This window comes from Myotis myotis, unplaced genomic scaffold (genome assembly GCF_014108235.1).
Source record: "Myotis myotis isolate mMyoMyo1 unplaced genomic scaffold, mMyoMyo1.p scaffold_m19_p_1, whole genome shotgun sequence".
In the NCBI taxonomy this organism is placed as follows: domain Eukaryota; kingdom Metazoa; phylum Chordata; class Mammalia; order Chiroptera; family Vespertilionidae; genus Myotis; species Myotis myotis.
In genome coordinates this window covers 34,277,651-34,300,264 of record NW_023416313.1, presented here as the reverse complement: position 1 = coordinate 34,300,264, position 22,614 = coordinate 34,277,651, and the positions used below count along the sequence as shown (strand labels likewise).

The following is a 22,614-nucleotide window of genomic DNA, read 5'->3' as shown; positions in this document are numbered from 1 at the left end:
TGCAGGCATGAGTTAAACCTGCTGCAGAAAGTCATGCCACAGGACAACAGAACCAAGGACCCCAGGCAATATGGTATGATCTCTGAACATTGTTTATGAGTGTGACTCTTGGATTTAAATATGTAGACTATAGTTGTAGATACATGATATTTATTTATATCAGTGACATCACTACAGTGTTTTTTCCAACATACGGCCTATTTGCTAAAATTTGTTAAAAATAACAGTGAATTAATAACAAAAATAATCTGTTAATTTAATTATAAGCAAATCTTGGTTTAAAGCATTTAAAAATTGTAACAGAGTGTTAATTTTCACATATGACATATGGACCGGAAACTTTGTTCATTAAATCAAAGTCTGCAAAATTGAGGATTTACTGCAATAGAAATTTTAAATTCCAGACAGAGAAAATATAAGTGAGAGTAGAAATCCAAAACCATGGAAATGAAAGACACAAATATGCATGTCATGATCAAATTTCCAGTTTGGCTTTGGGGCTCCAGGCAGTCAAAATGAAGAAATGCAACTAGGCACATCATGCTGATTAGCAGAAAGGAGGAGGCATGCAACACCTCAGAAAAGATTTCCTAGTCCTGGATTTTAGAAGGAAATTCCCAAAAGGAGCATTCTTTGGGAGGCACTAAATTGAGATGGTAGACACTGTCCTCAAAACTTCTGTAATAACTGCAGTTACTAATTCCATGTCCCCACCCCCCTTCTATCATCCTTTGACTAAAATTTTTTTTTAAAGGATAAAACATCAAACCCCAACTCTGGATTTTTTAAAAAAGATTTTAAATAGATATTTAGAGAGAGGAAGGGAGAAGAAGAAAGAGAGACAAACATCAATGTGAGAGTGAAACACTGATTGGCTGCCTCCTGCCTTCCAGGGATCAAGACTACAACCCAGGCATGTGCCCCCTACCCTCCCTCCCCGCTCAACACCGGATCAGGAATTGAATCAACGGACTCTGCAGTGCACAGGACAACACTCAACAGGCCAGGGCAGTACCAGAAAGAGTTCTAAGCTAACTCCATACATTAATTCATTTAATCCTCATAATAAGCCAAGGATAAAGTACTATTACTATTTTACAGATTAGAAAACTGAGACTGGGTAAGGTTAAATACCAAAGTTACAAGGCTAGTAAGTGGTAGAGCAGGGATTTAGATTCAGGCAGTCTGGCTCTAGAATCCATGTCCCTAAGCCCTACAGTGACTGTCCCTAATAGCAGATGCTCAGGAAATACCTGTTGAGTAGATGAACAGAAGAGAGGAGGACAAAAAAGTCAGAGATGAAGTCAGGAAAACTATTGTAAAGGTTAATCAAATCCTTACACTTTGCAGCAATCCTTAATGATCACAAAGTACATTCAAATGAAATGTCATTGAAGTTTCAACACCACTCTATGAAGTATTTATTCTGATCCTCTTTATTCAGAGGAGCAGAGCCTGTCCAGATCACATGGTTGGCAAGTGGTGAAGTTGGGTCTCCTCCCATCTTTCTAAGGTACCTCAGAGGGAAGGAGGCAGGAGAGGCAAACTCATCTTGGGTGCCAAGAAAAGCTTCCCAGACGAACAGGCATCAAACAGACATGTGCCTTTAAATGAGCAAGTGGGATTTTAAAGTCACATTTCCAGAAGATTAAGGAAATCAAGAAAGCCTAGTGCTAGGCAAATAGTAATAACTTAATAAATATTTGAACCAAAATGTTGGCCAATGTGGTGCACTCAGCCAAAATGAACCAAATGTTTGCCAGTGCATCACACTGTACTACTGTTTCCAAATACTCAGTTCCCTTCCTGTTTCCTCAGGAACCCCCAGGATATCCCTGGTACCTCCACTGGTTCCATATGGTCTGCAGGATTCTGCAGGAGGATTATTTATCCCCAACCCATTGGCAATGGGTTTGGCCCTGTGACTTGTCTTGGCCATAGATCATGTCTGAGCAGAAGTTTTAATAGCCAAGGTACGCTTCCACTGGCTGTCTTTTCCTCTGCGACAAGGCCACCCTGCCCCAAACAGTGGCTGCCCCTTCAGCCTGGATCATGAAATGAAAACGCACAGGGGGCAGGAGACCCAATGCCAATCTGTCAAAGACATGTGATGTGGTCAAGAAATAAACCTTCTGTTCTTTTTTAAAAATATATATATTTTATTGATTTTTTACAAAGAGGAAGGGAGAAGAATAGAGAGTCAGAAACATCGATCAGCTGCCTCCTGCACACCTCCCACTGGGGATGTGCCCGCAACCAAGGTACATGCCCTTGACTGGAATCGAACCTGGGACCTTACAGTCTGCAGGCCGACGCTCTATCCACTGAGCCAAACCGGTTAGGGCAAACCTTCTCTGTTCTTGCAAGCCACTGAAACTTGGGGAGGACTTGCTACCTCAGAACAGCTGACTGAAACAGCTATTATAATTAATACTATTATTATTGAGCTAAATTTCTATTTTATCCCCCAAAAAGTTTTGAAAAACTTTAAAATCAATCAAAAATCCCCAATTGTCACAACAGATTTCTCACGACAGACCTGAATGGGTTTAATTCTTACAAATACCTCATAGAAATATTTCATATTCCTAGTCTGTATTGATGTTTCTTTTTTTCCTTTACCTACTAACTCTGTCCCCTGACAAACTCACAGGTAATGACAGCATCTCTGCTGAGCTCATTTTTCTGCCCTCCATACCCAGCCTCTGGGGGAGCCATCAGGCTCAAAAAGGAAGTCAGGAGACTGGCTTTGAAGGCCTCTCTTATAAGCTCTATAGCCTTGTCAAACAAGCTGTGTTTCATTTTAAAGATAAAATAATTAACTGATGCAGATTTCATCATGGTTTATTAATAGATTCTCATAGATTCTATTTTCCTATCTCAGTCTTTTGTGGTTTTTAGGAAAATTAGCTTCTAAAAATCATTTTATTTTCTTACATCAACAATAGTATTCACTCTTCTTTTAGGCAGATGCACTGCGTTCATTTCTGGTGGCGTTAAGTACTGAACCCCTGCCACTCTCTTCTAACACATGGGCACAAGCTGCTGTTCTCACGAGCCTGGAGTCTACTGGGGAAAACAGGACAATAAACAAATACATTACCAAATGCCTTCAATCCTGTTAAATACTATGAAGAAAAGGGAGTGTTTTAATAGAGAATCATGAGGTTTCGGATGAGATGAACTTAACTGGTAACCAGGGAAGACCATCTGATTGGGGACAATTGTCCTTTTCTACCCTGAGTAGCACAGGAAAAGCGTGGTGGTGGAAAGGGCAGGGGGACACGTGTTCAGGCGAGACCCTGAGGTAGAAAAGAGCGTAGAGTGGGTGAGAACTGAAAGAAGAGTGTGCTTCCCTTGCTCTCCACATCTCAGCAAGAGGAAGAGGAACACGAGGTGGAACCGAAGAGCAAAGCACAGCTCAGGTCAGGTGGCGCTTTATCGCTTTGGGTTTTATTCTGAGAGGAATGAGAAGACATTGCAGGGTCTCTGGTGAGGACGTGACATGATCGGATTTACACTGATAAAAGATGTGTGGAAATGGACTAGGGCGAAGCAAGAGTGAAGTGGAGGCCACTGTAAATATCCAAGGGAAGGAGAGCATGGGGCTAGAGGAAATGGAGAGAAGAGGAAAGACATGAGGCTTATTTTGGAGGTAAACATACAAAATCTGCTGACAGACTATAGCTCAGTGTGGGGAAGGCTGACATCTAGGCTTCTGGTCTGAGAAAGGAAGAAGATGGTGATGTAATTGAATGAGATGGAGAGGACAATGGGTAGAATCCATTTAATGGATGAAGTCAGAAATTCCATTTTGAACAAATGAAATTTAGGATGCCTGTGAGATATCAGAAAGCATTTTCTGATTTCCCCACAGGCTACTCCTATTTTCCCCCATATCCTAATGCAACACTGTTGTTTTGTTTTGTTTTTACAATATGTTTTTGTTGATTTTATTTTATTTACTTTTTTAAAAATATATTTTATTGATTTTTTTTTACAGAGAGGAAGGGAGAGGAATAGAGAGTTAGAAACACCGATGAGAGAGAAACATCGATCAGCTGCCACCTGCACACTCCCTACTGGGGATGTGCCTGCAACCAAGGTACATGCCCTTGACCGGAATCGAACCTGGGACTTTTCAGTCCACAGGCTGATGCTCTATCCATTGAGCCAAACCGGTTAGGGCTGTTTTTGTTGATTTTAGAAAGACAGAAAGGGAGAGGGATAGAGAGACAGAAACATCGATGAGAGAGAAACATCATCAATCGGCTGCCGCCTGCACGCTCCCTATTGGGGATCTAGCCCACAACCTGAGTACGTGTCCTGACCAGGAATCGAACCAATAATCTCTTGGTTCATGGGTCAACACTCAACCACTGAGTCACATCAGCCGGGCAACACTGTTTTAATATCCTGTTTTCTTAACTCCATCCTTTAACAGACTAAAGCTCCAAGATGGCAGATATTTTATTGTCTTGTTCACCAATTAATCCCCTGTACCTAATAGCATTACAGCCACATAATAGAAATTCAACATAAGTTATTAAAGTTCTTTTTTTTAAAAATATATTTTATTGATTTTTTACAGAGAGGAAGGGAGAGAGAAACATCGATCAGCTGCCTCCTGCACATCTCCTACTGGGGATGTGCCCGCAACCCAGGTACATGCCCTTGACCGGAATCGAACCTGGGACCTTTCAGTCCGTAAGCCGACGCTCTATCCACTGAGCCAAACCAGTTTCAGCTTAAAGTTCTTTTTAAAGGTCTATCAGGAAAAGATTTGATACTTTCCAAATTTCTGCAGGATATGGGGAAGTTATTTTTTTTTATAAGGTTGATAGTACAAATGATAAAACTTTCAGAATGGTACTCTGGAAATGTTTCCACAAAAAAATAAAGAGGAAGAAATTAAATAAGCCTAAATGCCATCATTAGAGAAATGACTAATTAAATTATGGTTTGCAATAGAATACTATCTACTCATTAAATATTAGTATAGAACTATATTTCTTGTTATAGAAAGGTACTTATGATATATTAAAAAAAGATTCAAGAAATAATCTTTGTAGCATAATCCCTTTGTTGCAAAAAATTTACATATATATAAATATACAATAAAATGTTAAGAATTGTTATTCCTAGGTATAGGAAAATGGAAGATTTTTTTCTTTTAAGAAACTTTTCTTATATTCTGATTTTTTCAGTGAATACCTATTACTTTCATAATGAATGAAAGGTATTAAAGCAAATTCAATCAAAACAAAAGCTGAAATTCGAAACATAGCTCATAAATGAAAGTAAATATCTAAACTGAAAAAGAATGGTCTTTAAGGAAATTTTATGTCAAGTTCTGGAGTATCTCTTGAAAGCTTTAGTGACAGGTCAATCACTGTTAAATGACAGGTAACCACAACAAAATATTTCCAATATGTTTTACAATCCTCTGTCTAGCATTTCAAGATGCCCATCAACTGGCCCAACTTTACCTTCCAGTCCCCGTTACTCCCTAAATAAACTTTCTGTCAAGTCAGTCTTTGTTTCTTTAGAGCAGCAGTTCTCAACCTGTGGGTCGTGACCCCTTTGGGGGTCGAACGACCCTTTCACAGGGGCTGCCTAAGACCATCGGAAAACACATATATAATTACATATTGTTTTTGTGATTAATCACTATGCTTTAATTATGTTCAATTTGTAACAATGAAAATACATCCTGCATATCAGATATTTACATTACGATTTATAACAGTAGCAAAATTACAGTTATGAATTAGCAACGAAAATAATTTTATGGTTGGGGGTCACCACAACATGAGGAACTGTATTAAAGTGTCGCGGCATTAGGAAGGTTGAGAACCACTGCTTTAGAGGGAAACACAAAAAAATCTGTTTGGTGTTTATCTCTGGTATGTAAGGTTTAAACAGTTTTAGTTTTGTTGTTAAATGTTTGGGTTTGGCTCTTCATAAAATCCCACTTGGTAGCAGTTACGAGAAATAATGGCAGAAAACTGAGAAGAATTTAAACCTCATCCCTTCTGTGATTACCCCGATCCACAATCATCTCCCCTTTCTCTGACCTCTAGAACAATTATGCTGTGCCATCACAACTTTTTACTTGTTCACATACTGGTAAATAGAACACTTCCCTCATTCATTCATTTATTCATTTATTCATGGTTGTATGACTTTTTGATTTTCAGATAAACTCAGCATCCCGAGAACAGGTATGGAAAAGGCAAATAGCTGGGATGCATCCAGGGTTTTATTTTTGCTGGGCTTGCGTTCTGGAAGGGCAAGTAAGTTCAGGATATTGCCAAGGGAGTAGCTGTTAGAATGGACTATGGATTCAATATGGATAGATAAAAAGGAGGACAAGAGAGCTGACAGAGAAAGAGAAAGTGAATATTTCAAAGAACCAGCCCTATGAACTAGCTCTAGCTAACTAGGCTTTTCAGAATCGCTTTTCATTTACTGCTCATTTTCTGGGAGTGCAAATACACATTGTCAGATAATAAGTTTGTTTGTGGGCACAAGAAGTTATATAAAATAGGAATACTTATGTCATTCTATTAGGAATAAAAATATAGAAAATCAAGAGTAGAGAGAAGTTCCTTCAATTGCACTCATTAAGGAAATATTTGTTTCTCTTCTACTGATGTGAATGTGCATGCTTCGGAGACTGAGGTCATTAGAATAGCCAAACAAACACAAACAGCAAAGGACAGCTACAGCAGAAGGGGCACAGGACACAAAAAGAGCAAGCTAGTAAAGTGTCCCTTCCCCAACCCCACCCAGCATCATCTGCGGTCTCTGCCATGACCCAGAGTGCAAACTGAAGAACCGGGCAGGCTGGAAGCACAGTGACAGTGCCTGAGAGACTTCCGGCCCTTCCCAAGCTCAGGGAGCATGAACCTGGAGAGCATCTCTGGACAGAAGGGATAAAGGGCAAGAGAAGAAGACTGATTCATACTTTATAAATATTACTGAGAAAAAAACTAAACAAATTTACAGTAATCAAGAAAAACTTGTTGAACACATAGAAAATGTATGCTATGTGAAGCTGACTTAAGAACCTGAATACCAAGCTGTATTTCTGTTACAAATTTTTATTTCAAAATCATTAAGTAGATGGGCAAATACTGAAAGGGAATAACAAAGTTAAAATATGTGGGGATGGCTATGGACTTTTCCCTTTTTTATTTCATTTAAGTATAATTATATTGGGGCCAAGAAATGCAAAAACACCATATTTTTTTCTTATACAAAAATTTTCACATGTACTATATTCCCAGGGACACATTCTACCTGCATGTTAATCACCTCAACAAAACTGAAGCACTTCCCTTCTTCTTGCACAGACACTGTCTCATTAGCAAGCATTCCTTCTGAGGTAGTCTGGGGATTCAAGGGCTATGACATAAATTGAAAAGCTGAGTGGGCAATGTCTCAGCATTCCCTTCAGAACCTCCTCTTTCTTTCATTATCTATTCAAAACAAAGTGAGCTCTAAACTTTCCAGGTAGAAGATTGTGAAAGGATCGCTTTTCTCCTCCACATCCTTGCCTCTGGAGACCTAGTAAAAAGGAAAGAACAAGGCTCTTTCTCAAGTAGTCATCAAAAAGACAGAGAGAGATGGGGGTGGAGAGGAGAGAACTTTATTTCCAGACTCAAAAAGAAAGAAAAAGGTAAAGCAAGGTATTTTCTTTCTAGCTAAGAAAGCTTTAGAAGCATGACTGTAATCTTATGACACATGATGATTATTAAATAGTGAAGCAGTTTCACAAATCAAGAACCATAGGGAAAAAAATCACTTAAAGATATCTGTAAATGAGTATATGACAGCACCCTGTGGTGAAAACAAATGTAAAAATGAATTTCCTAGCTTAATTTGGACCCACTGATATATGGACGCCAGCAACAATTTCATTATCACTTTACTTCATGTCATTAGCAAGCCTTTCATCAGAGGAATTACACAAACTAGCCTGATTCTGACACTACTGAAGTTATTACTGGAGGCTCTAGTAATCAGAGCTTTTTTGAAGTCTTCTGAGAAAAGGGAAGATAATCTTTAAGAAAGGATGGGAAACAAGAATCATCAAATGTGTTGTCTTTATTGATTAAAAGAGGAACAAGTTATTTTCGGTTTCCAGGTTAAAAGGTTTGAAACGAGAAGAGGCAATTCTAGTCTTAAGTGGGGTCAAACCTTTTCAAATCTCATGTTTCAGACTCTTCTGATAGAAGATGATAAACTGTCCTTTTACACACAGAGTTCAAGGGCAGTTACATGGTACAGGACAGTGAATAGAGTCTGAATGTAGAATCAGAGAACTGGAGTGTTAGTGATTTAATATCATTTCTTCATCACCTCACCTGTCCTTTAAGTCAATTATTTAAACATTTAGGTCATAATCTCAGAGAAAGTCACCAAGGACAAATGTAGGACAACTGGGGGTCACTGTCACCTAAACCTGGACTGCAATGTCTAATCTTCTGGAACATATATTCGAAAGAAAGGCTTAATCAGCTAGAGTGGGCTTAATGCAAAACCTTTCCATTGAAGTTCATTGGAAAAAGGAGCCTTATCCAATTTGTTAACCCTACCCTTAAATCGAAAAGATCAGAATACCTGAAATAACACTCTTTAAATTCTTGTTTTAATTTTTTTCAGGCTTTAAAATGTTACCTGAACGGTGGCCATTATGAAGTAAGAGGAACCATACTGTTTTTTGGGGTTTTTTTAGAGTAAACAACTAAAAAACTAGGCAAAATATATGAAGCAATGTTTTTCTGACCGTAGATGACGGTCAATGCAGGCCAGTGCCTTAAGAAAAGGGAAATAAAAGAGGTGAGCCCAGTTTACTGACTGGAGAGAATTTACAGCCTACAGTGCAGGTGGAAGGAGGCCAAGTGCAGCCCAGTGATGTCTCTGAGTTGAGGAGATAATTAGAGGAAACTCTCAAAGTCAGGGAAACAAGGCAGCTGGAATTCAGGGACAGGACAGTCATAAGGACAGGGCTACACAGAGAGAAGGGTCTGAGGATTTGCAGAGGACTCCCCTTGAGGCCGTAGCTGAGTACTGACTGGCACAGGCATGTGAGGAAACTACCTGTACCATGGATACGAGGGCACAATAAGTGGAGTTCACGTAGGACCATGAATGGTTCATGTTCCCACCAGCCAGAATGGAAAGACCTTCTAACACATAGCAAGGAGTACAGTCCTTAGAAGGGTAGTGCCTGAGTAGAGAAGTGGGGACGATTGAGACCAAAGGCTGTTAATTAGATCCCATAACAAAGGTCAACTGGAAAACTTGAATAGATCAACTGTTTCCCCATAAGATCAAATTGTTCTCTAGCTAATTGCATAATGGTACAAAGTCTAAACCTATTTCAAAGAATTTTTTAAAAATCCAGGACTCAATAACATAAAACTCCCAATGCTCAGTGTCAAATAAAATTCCAGACATGCAAAAATATGACCAATTATGATGCACACTGACCACCAAGGGGCAGACACTCAACGCAGGAGCATCCGAGCTGAGGTGACTTGGCAGCTGTGGCTCTCGGTGATGCATCCAGAACCAGAGAGGAGGGAGTTCAATTCCGGGGTATGTCACCTGAGAACTGCCCTCTCAAAATTCGGGACCCCTTGGGGGATGCCAGAGAGCCGATTTCGGCCTAATCCCCTCAGGCCAGGCCAAGGGACCCCACCAGTGCACGAATCCATGCACTGGACCTCTAGTACTATTATAAGATTCTAATAGTATATGTGAGGTGGTACAATGTTACTTGGGTATGGAGTATGATAGTTAAATATACTGTATATTCTAAAGCAACCACAAAAATATAACTAATAAGTCAATAGTGGAAATAACTGGAATCATAAAAAAACACTTATTTCTTCCCAAGAGGAAAAAAAATGACAAAGAATAAAAAACAAGCAGATGATAGCTTTAAACTCAACATATCAGTAATCAAATTAATTCCAACTGAAAAAGGAGAGATTGTGATGTTATATAAAAAAGAAAAGAAACTAATTTCAAATATAAATACAAAGATAGGCTAAAAGTAAAAGAGTGTGGAAATATAGACCATTATAACACTAACCAAAAGAAAGCTAGACTGGATTTGTTAACATCAGACAAAGTAGAATTCATAGCAATAAATATTACCAGAGCTAAAGAGGGCCGTTTCATAATGATAAATACTTAAGTACTTAATAACAGAGCTTCAAAAAACTTGAAGCAAAAACTGACAAAAGTGAAAGGAGAAATAGACAAATTTGACCATTAGAATCAGAGATTTTAAATACTTCTTTCAATAATTAATAGAATGAGCAGAAAGAAAATCAATAAGAACACAGAAGACTTGTACAACATTAGCAACAAACTAGTCTAATTGGCATTTGTAGGACACTCAACTCAGTGATGGAAAAATACAACATATTCTTCTCAAGTGACCACAGAAACAAGGCCAAATAAATTTAAAAGGACTGAAAACATACAAAGTATGCTCTCGGACAACAGTGAAATTAGATGTCAATAGGAGAAAGATATCTGGAATATCTAAAAAGTAAAAAAAAAAAGTAAAAAAATAAAAATAAAATGCCCTTCTAACTAACCCAAGGCAAAGAAGACGTCAAAAGGGAAATTAGAAAATGTTTTGAATGGAATAAAAATGAAAACATGATATATCAGAATTTTGAAGATGCTGGTAAAGCCTTGGGTAAAGGTAAATTTCAGGTTACGCATATGTTAAATCTCATCAAATTGCACACTTTAAATATGTGCAGTGTACTCAACAAAACTGCTAAAAAATACTCTGAGCATTCAAACGTTCACTGTTTCTTAAACCAACAATTTCACATTTCTTCATTCCCAACTCACTCAACACCTTTTAAAGGAGTTCGGAAAGTCTGTCTTCATGGTGTTGGCATCCATCCATGAAATATATTTAAAATAAGGTACCTATTTTCCTTTACCAGAAACGTAGGTGGAAGTGAAGGGCTCAGGAAACAAGAGAACAGATACTTGAGCAACACTAATTTGGAGGGTAGATGGAGTGCGGTAAGCCAGGGACATTTCTATGTTCCTTTTTATGCTACTGGGTACCCCCTTACCTGAAATTGCTTTGGAGCTCCCCAAGTCAATCCGTGTTTCTTTGCCAAATAATGCACTGCTCCAAGAAACTGCTTGAGCTGCCACATGGCTTTTAGCAAAAAAGCATATACCTCAGCTTGTTTACATGCTACTCAGAAAAGAAAAACCAGGGTGCATCTGTTCTTCCCATCTGAATCCCAGATACGGCTCAAGTTCTACCCTCTCCAAGGCAACCAGCCTTCCCCGTCCCCTCTAGACATCCTTCTCCCTGACCTCTGATCTCTGCACAATTCTGATTGAATCATGCAATTTATCATTAAAACTGTCTGTGTGTGGAGATTTTTTCCCATTCTTCCCCCCAAATTTTCAGCATTGCCTATAACATGGGGACTTCTGCCCATAGTTCTGCTCTCTTAGGGAAGTAATGAGGAAGCTTTCACTCTTAAGTATTCATATTTCCTCTTCTCAACAGACAGCAATCTGACTGGGGAGGTCAGTGCTCAGGCACACCCAGCTCCTGGATAGCCCCTCTCGCCGAGAGCTGCTGACCCTTCGGCAGACCACATCCTACTCTTGAAGGCAGCATGCAGTTTCCAATTGCCTCCAAGGGAGCAGACACGTGGTCTTGAGGAGAAGGGAGGAATGCTGTAGGCCTCATTCTGGCCTCGGGTCCAAGCCCCATTCCTCAGTCCAGCTGGATCAGCAGTAGAGCTGATACTACCCCGCCACCAACGGGAGTGATGAGACGTATGCTTAATATCACTCACATCTAAATGCCTTTCTTTTCTTAATTTGACTGTCAAAATGCCTACCACTCTAGGCTGACTTTTTATTCAGGGAGTCTTTCATAATTCTCAGGGTCCCGATGAATCATTTCCTAGTCTTTGTCCCCAAGTACTATTTTTGTGCCCTTTCTACACTATTTACTCTGCTTGGCATTCTGGTTAGTGTTATATAGCTTTCTTGACATTTAAATTATAAGCTCTTTAAGAGAAGAGAGTGGCTATGTCATGCTTACCTTTGTATTAATTCCATTTAACTTTTAAAGACATTTCATTTGGATCACCTTTGCAATTACTTGTTTACTGGTTGGTTTTGGGCAGACTGTAAATTCAATGAGGCAGTCAATTCTCGTAAATTGTTGTATCTCTTCCACACGGGCACGGGACTTGACACAGATTAAATGCTCTGTAGATATTTACTGAATTGTACATATTCTTTTACACATTTATAAAATATGTGTTGATTGAACCATTTATTAATTGATAGAAGAGGATAAGATGTGGAAGATGAATCTAAAATCAGTGACATCTTATTTAATTCCAGAATAACGAAAAGCAAAACATCACCAACAACAAATATGTACTTCCTCTGAAGGTAACGGTACAGTGACGACAACCATTCCTTTACCCACACAACACATTGTCCTTTGGAGTTTTTGTGCCTATAAATTACTAAGCTATTTAGTATACTCAATACAAAGGGTAAAATCCAATTTGCATTATCACTGATTGCTCTGGTTTCTAAATGATCACTTTCTAATGAATAGGTTTTTCACATGGCAGATATAAGGAAATCTTGGACACAGAATCCAGCCAATCTGTTCATTCTAAAATAGTGACTCAGCGGAAGAGTGCAAGCTCCAAGGGCAATCTGACCTCTAACAGTTTTTTGCTATGTTGTTTGCTATTGCAAAATGGGTCAGATATTCGAGTGCTCTGCTATCCAGGGCCAATGGCAATTGGTGCATCTTGGCCTCAGAGTGGCCTCTTGACTTTTTTTTCAATAACTCAGTAGCACTAGAGCAAATCTAATCAAATTTAGATTTATTAGCTAATTGATTAGAAAGGGAAGGGAGAAAATAAAGTCCAAGAAAGTGCCTAATAAACAAAAAAAGTATGCATCTAGTATGTGACTATTGATTGTCCAATCTTATGCTAGATCCTTTGGGAAGCAAGTGTCTGTCCTCTAGAAGCCAACAGTATGTTTGATTTATGCTGAAATAGTATAGCCTATAGTATGTTTGATTTATAGAGAAATATTTATACTGAAGTTATTATAGAACAATGTGAAATAGAATATAAGGAAGTGTGAGAGTTTATGGTTTGGCCAATAAGAACAGAGAAGAAGGATAAGAGGGATGTTTCACGGTGAGTCTTGAAGAAAAAAATAACGTAGCAGTTAAGTTGATAGAGATGAATAGGGATGCTCAGGAAAGCGGGAACATCCCAAGAGTTACCATGAGAATACTTCACAATGAGAATACGTTGAATCTGACGTCTCTCAGAGGAGGTAACAATCCACTAACCGATCTGGGTGGCAAATTCAAACCTGATTAAGACTCTTGAGGGGCTTCTGAGTGGGTCCAGTTTTGCTGCACGTACTAACGTCCAGGAAAGGGACATCCCACAGGGGATACACATCTGATGGGACATTTATTATGACCATCCGATGATTATTTTACTGCAGCTTTTCTGGAGGAAGATGTCGACAACTATACCGGCAAACCCGGTCCCCCGGGTGACAGGTCTATACAGACTGTCCATATCTAAGCTCATTCTCTAGTGCAGTAGTTCTCAACTTGTAGGAAACATAAAGCTATTTCAAGGATCCCAATACATTCATAGGAGCACCAAGCATTGTCTGAACACCATATAGAATATGCTTCACACAAAGATACTGGCATGTTCCAAATGTAGGTAATTACTATTGTTTTTAATTTTTAAACATATATTTTTAAATGCATAGCCAGTTTATTAACTACAATCATCTGGGACTCCTCAAGGAGCTTGAAGATAATTATCGGACAAATGAAAGTCCTCAGGAAAGCAGCACAGAAAAGAGGTTCACGCCACAGAGTGGTGGGGTGTGGCGGGGCGGAGGTGCCAGCGAAGGCGTTCCAGAGGAATGTTTGAGTTGGTGTTTCTCAAGAGGGAAGGCGATTCAAAAGTCTGAACATTTTCTGTAAGAAATTTTTAGCTTATATTTTTATTCTAGTAAGATTCTTTAAAATACATGCATACATTCTGGATTACCTGGATGCCCACCTTGTAACTGAGCATGTAGCAAGGTGAGAGGAGGATCTGTATTTGTGAAGTGGTCAGGTGCCCAATCACCTGAGCTGAATTATATACTAAGCCACTGGAGGGTCTGAAATCAAAGTGACACTATTTGAATGATATTTTTGAGATGATTCTTGCGAATGTGTGCAGAATGGATTACGCAGAGGGGCAAGAGTAGCAGCAGAGACACCAAGTAGGGAGCTTTTAGAGTAGCCCTGACATGTAATAATGACTAGAGGGGCTGGAACTTAGATTGAAGGAAGTGGAAGGATTTTTAAGGACATGACTAGGCTTTAGTTCCTTTGAAAGGAAAGCCGGAGTCTGAACTGAGGCCTAAAAGATGAGCAGTTGGCCAGCAAAGGGTAGAGAAAGGAGGAGGGTGGGAACAGCAAATCCCGGAGGTGAGAGACAGCATGCGACATTCAAAAGAGTGAAAGAAAGAAGGGTAATTGTTTGGGCTCTGGAGTGAAGAAGCATGTAAGAGACAAGCCTCCAGGCATGAGCAGGGTCAGATGTGGCCACAGTAAGGAGTCTGAACTTCATTCCTAAAAGCAACAAGGAAACAATGGCTTTAAGCAAAGAGGTGACATAACCCTTTCAAGAAGGATGTGCACTGAGAAATTAGATTGAGTTACAAGGAGTAACCTGGCAAAGGGAGCCTCACGGGGTGGAGTGCAAGTTAAGTGGGCAGCCAACCAATTTTGTCTCAGGCAAAGAAACAGAAAACAACTGTGCTATCACTGTGTACTAACAACGAGACGGTAAGAACATTCACTAGAATGCAGTCTTTTTTTTTTTTTTATTCCAAGCTACCTGAAAGTCCTTATTTCTGTACTAAAATATAGACAGATTAGACACATAGACAGAGAGCAAATAAAATATACACAAAGAGGTAAGGAAGGGAGGATCCATTGCATCTTGATCCTAATATTTTTAACTGCAAGTTTAAGGTGGTTTTAAACCAGGATCAGAATAAAATTGGTTGTTACCAATGGGAGATTAACCAGAAGATAATTAAATATATTAAGACATTTATGTTCTTTTAAATCTTGCTCTAAATAATTTTGCTACATGTATTCTACTAGTGATTTTTTTTAGCAATCAGAGATTTAGAGTTGTGTTTTTTTTATTTTACAGTTTTACAGAAAAAAACACAACTGACTTAAGTCTTGGAATCAGTTATGTGCGAGACATCTTCACTTTAAGTTAATTCATAGTCAACCCTCAAGGTGCAGCTCAGATGGAGGTTCCCTGCAGGACATCTTCCACAGCATAACGGTTAGTCATGTTTTTGCTTTGTCCTTCTGTGGCACTGTGTGCATAATTCTATCAGTTTACTGGGTTTGTGTCTGTCTCTCGCGGGCAGGGATTCTTTCTCGTTCATCTTTTAATAAGACCTTTGCATCCCCAGTGTCTACCCCAGTGCTTGAGTCCTGGTAAGTTCAATAAATGCTTGTTAAACTGGTCCATCGCTGAGATACCTTCCAGTCTGGACCCATGTAGCCAAGCCCGGGCACCAGCAACCACCTGGTGGCAGCAGCCCCACAGGGCAGCATACCCAGGAGGAAGGAAACTGTTTATGGAGAGTTCCTCTAACTATCTAAAAAGTCTTAGCAAATCTGCCTATACTCCATACTCCCCCACTTCCCTTCCAACTCTTCCCCTACCTAAATTTCTAAACCAGCGGTTCTCAACCTGTGGGTTGCGACCCCTTTGGCGGTCGAATGACCCTTTCACAGGGGTTGCCTAAGACCATCCTGCATTTCAGATATTTACATTATAATTCATAACAGGAGCAACATTACAGTTATGAAGTAGCAACGAAAATAATTTTATGGTTGGGTCACAACATGAGGAACTGTATTTAAAGGGCCAGAAGGTTGAGAACCACTGATCTAAACTCATATAGCAAAAAGTCAGTTCATACAAAGTTTTAATCCTTTATCTTTGTTTTCTCAGAATCAGATACTTATAATGAACAAAGAAAAATATTTTATAAGTAGGTAAAAAAAAGAAACGAAAAAGTCAGTAGTACTGTTAGATTTTTAACAAATTCCTAAAATACTATTTCAAAAAATTTTACCTCAGAAATACTTTCTGTTGGTTCAAACAATATTGGCCAATATAGCCAAGTGCACTATTTACTTTAAAGGTTCTTTAGCACTTGTCCAGTTATCATAGAATATGGTCTTTGTGTTTAACATAGAAGAGAAATTTTATGTGGCAGTTTTAAAAACAAGAAATATTTTTATTTGTATCTTATTTGAACTATTATTTTTATCCATCTCATTCATAAAAAGCAAAATTGAAACACTTTCCTAACTGCTTTGCCAGTTTGGCTGCATGTTGAAACAGCAGAAAATGATCCAAACATCCTTGTCCAAAGCGTTTCCAGTGGTGGAGTGAGGGATCTGCCCAGCAAACCAATTAATAAGACCGAGCACCAGGCTAAAGAATTCCCGAGTCAGCAGTGACTAAGGATTCCTTTACACACAAGGAGAAACAGGAACTGCTTCATCATGATAAAACCCTGCGATCAGTGTTCTCAGAGGTCTGTAGGTAACGCTTTGAAAAGCAGTAAGTTAAAATCACGTTATTTTACAGACTCTCAGTCACGCCGGTTTGGGTTGAAATCACTCCCTGGTTTGCTACATTTTACGTGGCTATACTTCCCCAGCATTATGTAATGTCCAGCCCGCTCTCCACCAGCACCACCCCTTCTCACACAGACACACATTCATATTCATTCTCTCTCTCTCTCTCTCTCTCTCTCTCTCTCTCTCTCTCTCTCTCTCTCTCTCTCTCTCTCTCTCTCTCTCAGCTATTGATACTGTGGGACATAGCGACAAAACTCCCATCTGATTTTGCTCAAATTCTAGTGCCTCCCTGTACTATCCCCTTCACAACAAGAAAACGCTAGAGAGAACACGGTAACATTTCCCTCTTCCACCCATTGTGGTCCAAGGACAATGTAATAGAAGTCTCCCTTTGTGCAAACAAAGCCCACAGACAGCTTGGAGATGTGCTGCCTTGGAGCTGGCATGGCTCTCTGGAGCAAGGCGGAGATTTAATGAGGCTTCCCAGGCTGAAGGTCATGGTGTGCCGAATAACAGTTTCTGCAGAGAATCATACATTAGTCCCAAAGAACTGCATATGGCTCACGCTAACAGAAGACTCCTGATGACTGATGACAGCGTCTCATAAAGTCAGCCACCCCCCCCCCCCAAATATCTATCTTAAGAGACCCTAAGGCAACAGGTGCTGTAATATAGGGAAAGTTCTTGATCATAGGAAGAAAAGTTCCATAATCTGTTCATTTCCCAAAACATCATGTCTGGCCTCTGCCTTGAAATTTTTCATGTTAAATATTAGGGTGGAGAAAGCAAGAAAAGGAATTCTAGAAAACATAATTTCAATAACAAAGGAGTCTATTATTTTTAAACTGGAGAACTAAGGTGCCCTGCTTCTACGGATTCTTGTTCTTGAAATAAAAATCTCCTACTCTTTGCACAAGGCCATTCTTTTTATTTGAAGGTCTTTTTCTCATTACATTCCAGGACTATTGTGAGATATAAGTGGGTGTAAACTAGTTCTTTTCATGACAATAAAAAACAAACAAAAAACCCCTATTTCTAATTTGTTCCTTAAGGAAGTACCTAAGCCTTCACTGATCCCAAGCTTCCTTATATATAACTGGAGGCCCGGTGCACAAATTCATGCACATGTGGGGTTTCTCGGGGATCAGGGCTGATTGAAGCTGATTAGGGCAGGTCGGCGAGGGAGATGTTGGCAGGCCATGGGAGGTTGGCCGTGGGAGCACACTGACCACCAGGGGACAGCTCCCACGTTGAGCATCTGCCCCCTGGTGGTCAGTGCGCGTCATAGCGACCGGCCTTTCGGTTGACCAATCATAACAGTTGCTCAGGCTTTTATATATATAGACTAGAGGCCCAGTGCACAAAAATTTGTGCACTTGGGGGGGGGAAGGGGGGTCCCTCAGCCCAGCCTGTGCCCTCTCGCAGTCTGGGACCCCTCGGGAGATAATGCCCTGCTGGCTTAGGCCTGCTCCCGGGTGGCAGAGGGCAGGCTCAATCCCTAGGTGCAGCCCCTGGTCGGGCTCAGAGCAGGGCCTACTGGAGAGTTGAGGCGCCGCCCCGTCATGCACAGAGCAGGGCAGATTGGGAGGTTGCGATGCCACCCTCAGTCACACTCAGGGTAGGGCTGATTGGGGGGTTGGGGCACCGCCCCCTGTCACACTCAAGGCAGGGTCGATGGGGAGGTTGCGGCGCCACCCTCTGTCACGCACAGAGCAAGGCCAATCAGGGGGTTCGGGCGCTGCCCCCTGTCATGCACAGAGCAGGGCCCATCAGGGGGGTTGGGGCTCTGTACCCTGTCATGCACAGAGCAGGGCCCATCAGGGGGTTGGGGAGCTCCCCCCTGTCAAGCACAGAGCAGGGCCGATCAGGTGGTTGAGGAGCTCCCCCCTGTCACTCACAGAGTAGGGCCGATAGGGGAGTTGGGGCACCACCCCGTCACACACAGAGCAGGGCGGATCAGGGGGTTGGGGCGCCGCCACTGTCACACACAGGGCAGGGCCGATGGGGAGGTTATGGCTCTACCCCGTCACACACAGAGCAGGGCCGATCAGGGGGTTGGGGCACCGCACCCTGTCACACACAGAGCCGCAGGGAAATCAGGGGGTTGGGCAGCTCCCCCCTATCAGGCACAGAGCAGGGCTGATCAGGGGGTTGGGGCGCCTTCCCCTGTCATGAACAGAGCAGGGCGGGTAGGGAGGTTGTGGCCCCGCCCCTGTCACACACAGAGCCGCAGGGTGATCATGGGGTTTGGGCGCTGCCCCCTGTCATGCTGATCCCGGTGCCGGGAGGCCTCGTGGCTCCGCTGATCCCGGTGCTGGGAGGCATATTACCCTTTTACTATATAGGATAGAGGCCTGGTGCACGGGTCGGGGGCTGGCTGGTTTGCCCTGAAGGGTGTCCTGGATCAGGGTGGGGGTCCCCACTGGGGTGCCTGGCCAGCCTGGGTAAGGGGATGATGGCTGTTTGCAGCTGGTCACACACCCTTCAGGGTGGGGGTCCCCACTGGGGTGCCTGGCCAGCCTGGGTGAGGGGCTGAGGGCTGTTTTCAGGCTGGCGGGTGACGGAAGCTCCCAACCGCTCCTTTTTTTCTTTTTTTTAATTCTGGGCCAGCTTTAGCTTTGAGGCTTGGCTCCAGCTCTTAGGCCTCCGCTGCTGAAAGCAGGTTTCTGGCCTTTATTTACCTTCTGTATTTGAAACAATGTTGCGATCCTGCTGGCTGAAGCCCGGCGGAGTAAAGCACGTTTCTGGGGTTTTGTTTAGCTTCTATATTTGTAACATAGTTGCTTAGAGTTGCAGCTCAGAGGCCTGCAGTGGCAGGCGGGGAACACTGGAGTCCTCCATCACTGAAGCAAGCAAGCCTCATGTTAGTTTCAAGCTGCCTGGCTGCCGGCCGCCATCTTGGCTGGCAGTTAATTTGCATATTGCCCTGATTAGCCAATGGGAAGGGTAGCGGTCGTATGCTAATTACCATGTTTCTCTTTTATTAGATAGGACTAGAGGCCCGGTGCACAAGAATTTGTGCACTGGAGGGGGGGATCCCTCAGCCCAGCTTGCCCCCTATCACATACTGGGAGTCCTCAGGGGATGCCCTACTCCCTGCCCCATGCTCCCCTTGGAGAGTGGGCCTAAGCCACAGTCTAGCCTCCCTTTGTGGGAGGCGACTGGGCTGATCAGGGGAAGGCACCTGCCCCATCACCCCGCTGCTGCAGCCACTGCCAGTCACCACAGCCACCAAGGTGTTTTCATCAACACAGACTCCAGTCCCTTCACCATGAAAAAAATGACAACTTTCTTTAGGCATTTTCAAGATGTGTCTTTCATAGGATATGACATTTCTTTCTTTCTTTCTTTCTTTCTTTCTTTCTTTCTTTCTTCTTTCTTTCTTTCTATCTCTCTTTCCTTCTTCATCTCTCCTCTCTCTCTCCTCTTTCTCTCCTCTCTCCTCCTTTCTTCCTCCTCCCTCTCTTCCTTCCTTCCTTCCTTCCTTCCTTCCTTCCTTCCTTCCTTCCTTCCTTCCTCCTCCTTCCTCCTCCCCTCCCTCCTCCTCCTCTCCTTTTCTTTCTCCTTTTCTTCTTCTTTTTCCCTTTCTTTTTCTGTTCTTCTGTTTTCTTCTTTTTTTCCTTTTCTTTCTTTTCTCTTTCTTCTTTCCTGCTATCTTTCTTTTTTCTTGTTTCTTCTTTCTTTGTCTTTCTTCTTGTTACCTTTCTTTTCTTCCTTTCTTTTTCTTCTTCTTCCAGTTCTTTCGTTTCTTTCTTTTACTTTCGTTCTTTTCTTTTTCTTTCTTTTTTCTTTCTTTCTTTTCTTTCTTTCTTCTTTCTTTTTTCTTTCTTCCGTTCTTTCTTTTTTCTTTTTCTTTTTCACCTTCCTTTTTTCTTGTCTTGATTCGTTCTTCTCTTTCTTCTTTTTCTTTCTTCTTCTTTTTTCTTTTTCTTCTTTCCCTCCTTTCTTCCCTGCTTTCTATTTTCTTTTTCCTTCTTTCTTTCGTTTTCTTTCTTTTCTTCCCTTCGCTTCTTCTTTCTTCTTCTTTTTCTTTTTCTTTCTTTTCCTTTTCGTTTCCCCTTTTTGTTCTTTCTTCTTATCTCTTTCTTTTTCTTCTTTCTTTTCTTTCTTTCTTTCGCCTTTTTCTTTCTTCTTCTTTCTCTTCTTTCTTTTCTTCTTTCCGTTTTTCTTTTCTTTCCTTCTTTCTTTTTCCGCTCTTCTTGTCTTTTTCTTTCTTTCTCTTTCGTTCTCCTCTTTTCTTTCTTTCTTTTCTTGTCTTTTTCTTTTCTTTCTTTCTCTTTTTTCTCTTTCTTTTGTTTCTTGCTTTCTTTCCTTTTCTTATCTTATCTTTTCTTTTTCTTTCTTGTTCTTTCCTTTTCTTCTTCTTCCCTTTTCTTTCTTTCTTTCTTTCTTCTTCTGTTTCTTTCTTCTTCATTCCATTAATCTTTTCTTTTGTCTTCTTCTTCCTTTCTTCTTTCTTTTTTCCTTCTTTCGCTTTTCTCCGTTCTTTCTTGTCTTCGCTTCCTTTCTTCTTTCGTGCTTCCTTTCTGTCTCTTTTTTTCTTCATTTCTCTTCTCTTTCGTTTTCTTTTCTTTCTTTTCTTTTTTTCTTCTTTCTTTCTTTTCTCGTTCCTTTTTCTTATTTCCTTTTGTCTATTCTTCTTTCTTTCTTTCTTTCTTGCTTCTTGTTCTTTCTTCTTTTTCTCTTTCTTTCCTTTCTTTCGTCTCGTTCTTTTCTTTTCTCTTTCTTTCTTCTTTCTTTCTCTTTCCTTTTTTTCTTTCTTTTTCTTTTTTCTTCTTTCTTTTTCCTTTTCTTCTTTTTTTCTTTCTTTATTCTTTTCTGTCTTTCTTTCTTCTTTCTTTCTTTCTTTCCTTCCTTTCTTCCGACTTTTTCTTCCTCTTTTGTTCTTTTCTTTTCTTCTTCATTCCGTCCTTCATTTCCTTTTCCCTTCTTCCTTTTCTTCTTTCTTTCCTTTCTTTCGTTCCTTTTCTTTCTTTCTTTCATTTTCTTTCGTCTTTCTCTTGCCTTCTGTCGTTCTTTCGTTCTTTCTTTCTTTCCTTTCCTTCTTTCGTTTTTGATTAGTGCGTGACTTGTTTCGTATCTTGCTTGGTCTTATGTTCTTCTCGCTTTCTCTGATTTCTGCTTGCTTTGCTCGCTTTCGGTCCTGTCTCTCTCTCTCTCTCTCCTTCCTCTCTCTCTCTCTTTCGTCCTTCTCCCTTCCTCCTCCCTTCCTTCTCCTTCCTTCCTCCTTCCCTTCCATTCCATTCCTTCCTTCCTTCCTTCCTTCCTCCCTCCCTCCCTCCCTCCCTCCTTCCTTCCTTCCTTTCTTTCTTTCCCCTCACCTGAGGATATGTTTCCATTGATTTTTTAGAGAATGTGGAAGAGAAAGGGAAAGACAGAGAAATATCACAGTAAGAGGAACACTTTGATTGGTTGCCTCCTGGATGAGCCCTGACCTGGGCCCGGGCCAGGGAGGAGCCTGCAACCTAGGTACATGCCCTTAGTCAGAATTGAACCCAGACCCAGCAGTGGACAGGCCGAGGCATTATCCACTGAGCAAAACCAGCTAGGACAGGATATGACATTTCTTAACCCTCCAGCAGCAGACCTTCCTTTTTTTCTCCAGGAGTGTGGTGAAAAACCCTAGATCACCTATTTGGATTCTCATTACCCAAGTTACTAAGAATATTACCAGTGACATACAGGGAGCTAAGCCAATGAGAGGTCAGAAAAGGTGTTTCCTCTGTAGTTCATACCAATTGCTGGCTTGGCCCCTGCCCAGGCCTAACGCCTCTGGCTGAGTCATTAGCCCTGGGCAGCGGACCTCCAGCTCCCTCAATCGTCGGCTCAGCCCCTGCTCCCTGATCACTGGCTCT

At 41.2% G+C, this 22,614-nt stretch overlaps 1 protein-coding gene across 6 annotated transcripts in view; it reads right to left on the bottom strand.

The window, feature by feature from the left end:
• Window positions 1-22,614, bottom strand: part of CRACD (capping protein inhibiting regulator of actin dynamics) — a 246,994-nt gene that overhangs the window by 136,009 nt on the left and 88,371 nt on the right. The window lies entirely within an intron of this gene.